This window comes from Phocoena sinus, chromosome 15 (genome assembly GCF_008692025.1).
Source record: "Phocoena sinus isolate mPhoSin1 chromosome 15, mPhoSin1.pri, whole genome shotgun sequence".
NCBI classification, from domain to species: domain Eukaryota; kingdom Metazoa; phylum Chordata; class Mammalia; order Artiodactyla; family Phocoenidae; genus Phocoena; species Phocoena sinus.
The window spans coordinates 49,380,910-49,390,584 of NC_045777.1; positions in this window are offsets into that span (position 1 = coordinate 49,380,910).

Consider the following 9,675-nt stretch of genomic DNA (forward strand, 5'->3'; position numbering starts at 1 on the left):
AGAATCCACCTGCCAATGTAGGGGACACAGGTTCGAGCCCTGGTCCTGGAAGATCCCACATGCCGCGAAGAAACTAAGCCCATGCACTGCAACTACTGAGCCTGAGCTCTAGAGCCCGTGAGCCACAACTACTGAGCCCAAGTGCCACAACTACTGAAGCCCACACACCTAGGGCCCATGCTCCACAACAAGAGAAGCCACCATAATGAGAAGCCCACTCAACACAATGAAGAGTAGCCCCCACTCACCACAACTACAGAAAGCCTGCGTGCAGCAACAAAGACTCAACGCAGCCAAAAAAAACAAAATAAATGAATAAATAAAAAAATTTTTTTTTAAATTTTAATTGCCTTGAACTAAGGTTTACTCTGTTTGGTCTAGGAGACACTTATGGACATCTGCACATTTCAGATCATTCTCCCAATTCAAAACTGGGCCTTAGAGCCTTCACTCTCACCAAACACTCCCAGTTCTTCCCTTCCCCAATATCACCTGCTTCTCTCTAAGTCAATTTCACATCCTCCAACAAGTGGAGGGAAAATATAGCTGAGACTGATGAGTTTTTAAGAGTGAGGAAGAAACTGCACCTGCAAGCCCCACTACTCTTCCCCCCACCCCCACATTGCTCCTTCAAAGAATCTTGGCATATTTATTTCCTCTTTTGTTTTCTATTCTGCTAGATTCCTATTCATCTTTGGAGATAATTAGTTCAGAGTCATTATGATTATTTTGTCTTCTAGTTCACCTTTTCTTCCAGCAGGAGAAACAAAATGGCAAAGCCTGATAGAATTTTTGTCTCTGTTGGGACCTCAAGGTGGTTGGGGCATTTATTTTCACAGGTGTTTCATTTATTTCTGGACTGCCTACACATCTTTTTAATTCACTCTTCTCAAAATTTGGGCAGATTTCTAAAGATTTTTTCCACCTATCTTCTTTCCTCTACACTGCTTTGGGGTGGGGTAGGGGCTCTGAGTCATGGCAAGATCTTCTGTCTTTCACTTCTATCACTGCCATTTTTCAAATATTAGAAATAGAGTGTTGTGCTCTTATCTTATTTAACTTCTTCTGATCACCTTTCTTGATTTTTAATTTCTGTCCAACTTGCAGGTTTAAAAAAGAGTGAGTTTGCACGCAGCATCATTCTTACTCCTGACCTGCAAGAGTAATCATTTTAAACTAAGAATATATCAACACATAGCCAGTTACAGCTTGCTGTGATATATACCAAGCACAATTTATACCCACGGCTTATTTTAGTTCAGCTGTGATAATTAAGTAATGCAATATTATGTCACCAAAATTATACTTTATGCAATGCACCAAAAACAACCTAGCAATATTATTTTTTGAACAACCCTTAAAAATGTTATTTGATAATAACAAGCTGTAGGAATACTGATTTGGTATAAACGCTGAGGCTCAATTTCAGAAGAGATAGGCAGTGAAGACTCATCAAAAGCACCTGGAAATTAGGTGCTGGAAATAAATCTAGAAATTAGATCATGTATAAGCTAATAAAATTCTCCGTGTCTTTGTTTTTCCATCTGTAGAAGAATAATTATACTCCCCAATCCCTTTCATTGGTAATTTGTCTTCCAGCTCGGCTCGAATTTGCAAGGATGGTCTGTGAAAGGACGAAAGCTGGGGCACAGAACTCAGGATTCTGAGTGGTAAGGATCTCCTACCGCCACAACTCACGCAGGCGTCATTGTACAGAACACGAGGAGAAAGACTCAGGAGCAACTACCAATGACCTGAGGGTGGGTGGATATGCAGAAGCCATCCCCCCTTGACAACCTCTCCCCTCAGGTCATATGCCTCTTCCTGGTTTGCTCCTGGACTCTAGGTTGGGACCTTCGTTGCTCATTTGGACTTACTCTTAATAGTTACCTGGGACTATGCTGTATTGGGCATTTAAACATGAGCAGACCTGCCCTGTATGCGGACTTTCTCCCTGGTCATAGTGGAAGCCTCTTCAACTGGTTGGATCAGCCCAAACAAAGCCACACCTTTCACTTGTTCTACATTTTGGAAATATCTCCAGGTGTTTCTAAGGCACATTCCAATTTGGCAATCACTGAGGACCTTAAGTTAGACAGCCTCAAATTTTAATCCGATAGACCTCTCTGAGCCTCCATGTCTTAGGCTGTGAGGGGGCACCAGTGCAGAACCTCTGCCCTCAGCTGTTAGAACCATCAGAAGAGAAGGTGCAGGATCAGTGCTCCCTCCAGGTCTGGCCACATGAGACAAGGCATCGCTGTCATCGCTGTCCTCATGCCTCTCCTTTTCTCCCTCAGAAGAGTCCATATGAAACCCAGCATGTTGTTCACTATTCCTTCCTCTTTCTGTTGAGTTTGTTTTTGCTGTTCTTTCAACTCCTCTGCTCGTTTTATGTTTCCTCTGCCACAGCCAACAGCATCCCTTGTCATCCTGCAGCTCTTCTACCCTCTGGTCCAGCCCGGTAAATTGGCAGCTAGACGAGGACCTCCCCCTTCTTTCCCCTTTGGTAACCATAAGTTTGTTTTCTGTGTCTGTGAGTCTGTTTCTGTTTTGTAAATAAGTTCATTTGTATTATTTTCTTAGATTCCACATGTAAATCATATCATATAATATTTGTCTTTCTCTGTCTGACTTCACTTAGTATGATAACCTCTCGTTCCCACCTACATTCCAAGAGTCAGTCAGTCACACTGTCAAACCCAAATCAAAATGGTTGAAAAGCAAACTCCTCCCACAGGGAGCAAAACAAAGGGTCCTGAGCAAAACAAAGGGTCTTCTTGTGAGTGAGCTACAAGGAAAACGATTCTTCCTTCTAATTTTATGCATAACTGGGCTTCTCTATGCTTCTCTTTCCATCACCTGAAAGTTCCCCAGAGCAACCTGGGTTTACGACCAGCACTCACTGAGCCTGGAGCCAGCTAACAGAAGGTTGAAGTGATCCAGGTGGCAGTGATAGGGATGTGCCCTGGGATAGAGGGTAGGCCACTCGAGGTGAAAGAAGAGGCACGTTGAAGGAAGAAGTAATAAGATTTGATGGTAGGCTGGGTAGAGTAATAAAAGCAGGCAGGGTTCAAGGAGGACTCCAAGATTTCTAATTTGGAAAAGTGGAAGAGTAGTGGTATCAGTAAAAAAAGAAGAAAAAAAAAAGGAATTATCACAAAAGGCAATTCTAGTGTTGGAACCATCTAGGACATAAGAGTTAAGTTGTCATGTTACTCTGTCACTAGGACATTGAGAATCATAGCAATTTTTGCATTCTAGAAGTAGTTGATTTTATAGTCAGTTCTAGTAAAGAGGTTCCTATTTTTTCTCCCACTGGCTTTCATTGAAAAGTAAGAAATAAGTTCCTATAGGAAAAAAGGATCAGAATCTCCCAATTGACTTGATTTTCTGTTTTCTTTTTTTGGGGGGTTGGGGGAGTGTGTGGAATAACAGTGTAAATAGCAGTGTTGGAATATCTTGAAATCTCTTCCCAATGATGGCACCTCCCCTCCACTGCCACCACTCTAGTCCTAGTCCTCACATTAAAACTTAACTCCTCTCGGGACTCCCCGTGTGGCACAGTGGTTAAGAATCTGCCTGCCAATGCAGAAGACATGGGTTCGATCCTTGGCCATGGAAGGCCCCACGTGCCTTGGAGCAACTAAGCCCGTGCGCCACAACTACTGAGCCTGCAAGCCACAACTACTGAGCCCACGTGCCACAACTACAGAAGCCTGTGCGCCTAGAGCCCGTGCTCTGCAACAAGAGAAGCCACCACAATGAGAAGCCCACGCATTGCAACGAAGAGTGGCCCCTGCTCGACGCAACTAGAGAAAGCCTGCACGCAGCCATGAAGACCCAACACAGCCAAAAATAAATTAATTAATTAAAAAAAAAAAAAAACTTAACTCCTCTCCTCTTTTTAGCCTGGTTGCTTCTGTGTTTCATAGATGTAGCATCAATTAAACTCCCTTATAATATATATGTTTCAAATGAGCTGGCCAAAACAAGAGATGTCCACTGTAGCTTTCAATTCACAATTAATGCCTTAACTATTCTTCCAGTAGAATTATTCTAAAGCACTGAAGTTACAGATGACCACTTATACCACTGTTTAATGGGACATCAGTGTATTTTAGATATGAGCATAAAGCAGCAGTCTCATCCTAGCAAAAAGCACAAAAGTGCCATGACCGTGTATATAAGCATTCTTCCCTCCCTCCCTCCCTCCCTCCCTTCCTTCCTCCCTTCTCTCCACAGTTACATATTGAGCATCTGCCCTGTGCCTGGTACTGGGGATGCAGCAGCAAGAAACCAAAGTCTTGGATCCAATGGAGCCTATAGTCTAGAGTGAAAAGATAAGACACACAAATCAGTGGTGATAAGAGCTCTCTGGGAGGGCTGTGTCAGGGAGAGTGAAGAGCAAATTCTCAACCTTTACATTTTAAGAGTATTTCCCAAAGCTATTGTAACTTTTCTTCCCAGTGGCAATACTTGATAAGTTTCAGAACTATGATATTAACTGTTATAATTGAATATGAATATCAGTGTTAAATTTCACTCAAAAACCTTTTAACTTCTACTCTGTTATCCAGGGGCTTCTAATCTAGTTGGAGACAGAAATATACACCTGAAATAACAAAATATCATACCATTTTAGAATGTAATGGACACTATCCCTGCCCAGAAATATATTCTGAATTTTTATAGAAGGGATATCTGAGTTCAAATAGTAAGTGAAAAAGAGAATAATAGACACATATACTTCTCATACGTATTTTCATACCAGATAGCTCTTATAAGAAATCAAAGAAAGGAGACAAATAAATCAAGTGGAGGAAGGTACAGAAAACTTATCCATTCACAATCTTGTCTATAAAAGCAAAGATGACTCAGAAAAACAGGGTTTTATGACCATTAAATTTGGGAAATATTTTATTGAGAGATTTACAACACACATTAGCAAGATACACATTCTGGGAAGTCCTGCAGATTAAAATGAACAACAGTTTCCTCACGCAAAGTCTATTTATATTCTCACAGAACATAAATTTGACTGGGATCAATCCTCCTAAAACAAATTTCCACTAAGAAATGTAGCGGGAAGTAATGAATTGAATTTGTTCCTACCACCAGCAGCTGTGACTTTGAGCTCTAGACCCGAAGAATTCTGATCTCCTCATGGTGTCTGGGTAAATTCACCACCTGACACTCCCAATTCTCAGGGCAAACGTCCTACAGCCATAATACACAGCAACTCACGTAATGAAATGTCCCGTGCAAGCTAATTATGACTCCTTTCTTCAGACTCAGAATCAGCTTCTAACTCACCTCCAACTTGAGTAGGTTTCCGTAGGGAAACTGTTAACTTCTGTTGACTGAGAGGAGGGGGTATTCTTTTGTTCATCAAGAGAATTGATCTATCAGTCTCCCTAGTCATATTTCTTAAAATGAAAAAGTCAGTTTTTATTCCTGTCATTAGAAGACTGAGGCTTATTATCATTCCAGTTTTGATTTTTCCAAAAAAACCATGAGAGTTCAGAATACTGTTGCCATCTCCACATTCCTGAGATGTTCTGATGAAATGTGTTTGGGCACCACCAGTAAGAGAGTCTACAATCTAAACCAGACACTAGTACTGAGCAGGAAAGCCCCTTTGAGCACGTGGATTGCTAGGACTATCTGTTGAAGAGGACCTTAGACTGGATTCCTGGGAAGAGGCATTAAAAGAGAATTTGTCAGGCATGTATTAAAGAGGTTTTCCCAGGAGAAACCAGTGAAGGAGTGGAGACGCAAGCCCAGGGGAGGGGAGGAAGCCGAGCAAGGGTGTGATTGCAGGCTCGACCCCACCCTAAGGGGAGCTCTAGAACATAAGGAGCTGGGACTTCCTCTCCACACTCACCAATCTTTGCTAACAGCCACCTTGGGGTCTTAAACTCAAAGGCATTTGCAACTCTACACATGTGGGCAAAGTGGCTCCTGAAACCCAATGCCTGGCCTTTGAAGAGAATCAAGATAAGCAAAAACAAACAGAAACCGAGGGAGAGGTAAAGAAATGGTAAAAAGAGACCAAGAAGATGTGGACACAGCCCCTAGAGTGTCTGATAGAAAGGTTGCAGAGAAGCCCATGTGGACCCAACCAAGCCAATGACCATTGCCTCTGGGCCTTGAAGGTCAACTCAGTTGTCCTCCTTTCACTTTCAGTAACATCCATCCCTTTTCTATGCGAACAAATTCAGTTTAACCAACGGTACCTCTTCTTCCTCTTTAAGGAGAAAACCCTCTGCTTCTACAGTTCCTCCTCTTTGAGTCAGGATATGACAGTCCCCCTGCAGGGGAAATAAGATGTTGAGTGTATTCACCTCTATATCTTATTTCTAATTATTTGCTTCCATCGTGCAGAGATGGAGATGGACTTTTGTGGAGAGGCCATTTCACAGCACTGGACGCAGAGATGGACCCAGGCTGCCTGAGTGCCACTAGACTTGGCGCCACGCGTTGTCAACCCACGTGGATTTCTACAGAGATGAGTAAATTTCAGTTTCCTTCAGAGCAAGTGCCATCTGTTAGCACCCCGGAAAGTAGCATTGATATATGATTCATTAGCTTATGTATATTCTAATATGATCCGTGAGTTAAAAATAATTTTTTCAAACCTTTGTGGATCTTATGACTCATTTTGGAATATTCTTCCTTTATTTCCAATTTATTATTTGGCTCCAGAATCAAAATTAGAAGCTGAAGTGAATATTTTATGGCCCACACTGTCTCTTGGTTCCCGTATGCATAATACCAAGTATTTGCAATGAAAGGCAAATGAAGAATTTCAAAAAGTAATACCGTTCAAAACTAAAGAAGCTTAGAAAAGGATGAATTTCTAGTACATGGAGTCTATTCGTATATAACTCATGTTTTCCCAGGGAAACATGAATAAAACCAGGAATAACATTTACATTGCTGGCTCTCACCCTGCCAAATATAGCAGACCCTCCAATACTCTGTAAAACAAACCCCACACATATCTCAGGGCACCCATGGTGGTGTCCCACACTTTCTCCCAAACAAAAATTGTTGGAAGATAAATGGCTGCCTTCATTTTTCTTCCTTTTCTGCTCCAACCCTCCCCAATGATGTCCATTAAGGCTTCAAATGCCAGTGAAGCTCCAAGAAGTCTCTCTCGTCTCTAGAACTGGCCGCAGAGCTGTCCCTTAGGTACATTCCTGTTGGATAATGCTGTTTATTGGCAAGTGACCAGGAATCTCCCCCCAAAAAAGAAAAAATAACCTGAATTCAGGAGGTGGTGAGGCAATGCCAGAAATTCTGCAGCCCTCAAATTTCTGAAGCTATGTTGTATTTCAAGCAGAAGTAGGGAGATTTCATACTACGCACTGTTACCCAAATAATATTAAATATTGGCACTAATATTTATATTACTGTTTGCTTATATAGCTCCTTCTCCCTAGGATAAAAGGTGAAAGAGTTCTTCATGGAGTTTTTGCAAAATGACGGGCAATATGACTTCATTCTTTGCTTCCCCAGTAAAATCTTCACTAATTTCTAGTACTTGTGGGGTTAGCTTAGAGCTTTGATGGAGGAAAGGAAGAAAGAGAAAGGGAATACTACAGTGAGCTAAAGGCATGCAGAGGCCCCGCAAAGGGAGCCCAGCTACGTATATGCTTCATAAGTGTATTCATGGAAAGAAGGGAGTCTTCTTCTGAATATATTATTAAAATTGTTTGAGGAAAATTAGCTATTGCAGTTCTAACCCAAGTGTCAAATGCTATGAAAACTATAGATGCATCCCTTTGTGTAAAAAAAAATATTAGAAATATCTCTGTCAATCAGCTACTTCCCACCCACTGTGTGCTTCTCCAGCTCCCACGATGGCTTGGAGAATGTCAAAGAAAAATTATTTTAAGCTGTCTGTCAGAGTAATGAAATATTTTTGTTGCTGCCGGCTGTGTCATAATGAACTCTAGTTATAAAAGGTGAAAGGGGCCAGGAAACTTACTGAGGATTATAAGACTGAACGATTTGCCTCCATATTTGACTCATAGCAGGCTAGAAAGACGGATGATGTCAAGGGAAGAGAAATATTAAATAGCCTTGGAATTCTTGAAAGAGGGAAAATCTTGGCAGTGAGCAGTGCAGAAGGCTGGAGAGTATCACCAGCACTGAGGAGATGAGGAAGGAAGCTGGACCAGCCCCCATCTCAGCAGAAGTGGCTGGTCGATTTGCCCACGTTAGATGTGTGGTCATGTACCCACGTAACTGCCTACACACCTCCCACAACTCAGTCACTTAGAACAATGAGCATAAATTTAGCCCGTGAGTCCGCAGGTTTATACTTTGTGCTGAGCTCAGTTGGGTGGTTCTTCTGCTCTCGGCTGGGCTCACTCACATGGCTGGGGGATGGCTTGCTGTCGGCTGATTGTGACTGGCTTCCCCTGGGGTGAGTGGGGTGACTCGACTCTGCACCACATGCCTGTCATCCTCCAGAAAACTAACCCGGGTGCTCACGGCAAAGACAGAGATGATGCAAGAGAGAGAAAGCTAAAATAGGCAAAGCCCACGTGAAGCCTTTGCTGGCGTGGTGTCTGCCAACAGGTCACATGGCAAAGCAAGTCACATGGTGTAGCCCAGCGTCACGGCCAGCAGGTTTCCCAAGGTGGGAAGTACCATACGGCAAAATCTTGTGGTGAAGGGGTGGGTGCAAGGAGGGATGGATCGGGTCGTATTTGCAACCCAGCACATTAACCACTCTAGGCTTATGTTGATTTATCAGTTCTGTGTTATCAGACTTCACAAGCAGAACAGTAGTATGACCAAGACCAGTAATTATTCACATTTAGAATAAAGCCAAGTGACCAGGAAATTTACTGAATAAAATATCTTTTAAACCAGTGGTGCACTGGAAAAAAACAGCACCAACTCTAAGCACTGATACAGCTCCATCTTTTTCTCTGGGTACCTTGAAATACAGTATTCCACATTTGTTATTTAACATTTGGGTAACACTTCCCTATGTGCCACGTGCCTCACAATATTTAGGAATTATCCTCACAACAGCCTAGGGAAAGTGGTGCTATGCTTATTTCAGTTTATTCTGAAGATGGTTGAGATGGTAGATGTGTCCCAGCTACACTAAAGTGAGTAAGTGAAATGAGGAAAGTTTCGACGGTCCCCTGGGTATTGGGTTTATACCAGCAAACATGTTTCTGGCTGAACTGACTGATGATTAGACCAAACAGATGTTTTAGCAACATGTTTTCCCAGCTTCAAAGAATATTAAGGATTTTAAAAAGAACAATTCATTTTCCTCAGCTTGCGATAGATGATTTGCTTTTATAACTGATAACCTGTAACTTTTATATGTGGTGAATCACCCTGTAACCTAACATATGCCACCCCAGTGAACTTGGGGTATCAGACTGTCTTAAACTGAGCTCCTGCAAAAGCAGATCTGAAACAAGGGTTCCAGTGAAAGTATTTTGTTTACGAGGTGATCCCAGGAAGCACAATATGCAAAACAGGGGATGAACGCTGCCAATAACGGTGCATGTGAAGCCGCCACTGCTGAGGGTGACCGGAGCTTCACCGCGTGGAGGACTCTGGGGGCCACACAAGGCACACACCTCAGAGCTACCCTGACTGCAGGGCGAGGGAGCTGGGGTGTTTGTACCCTGAATCTTG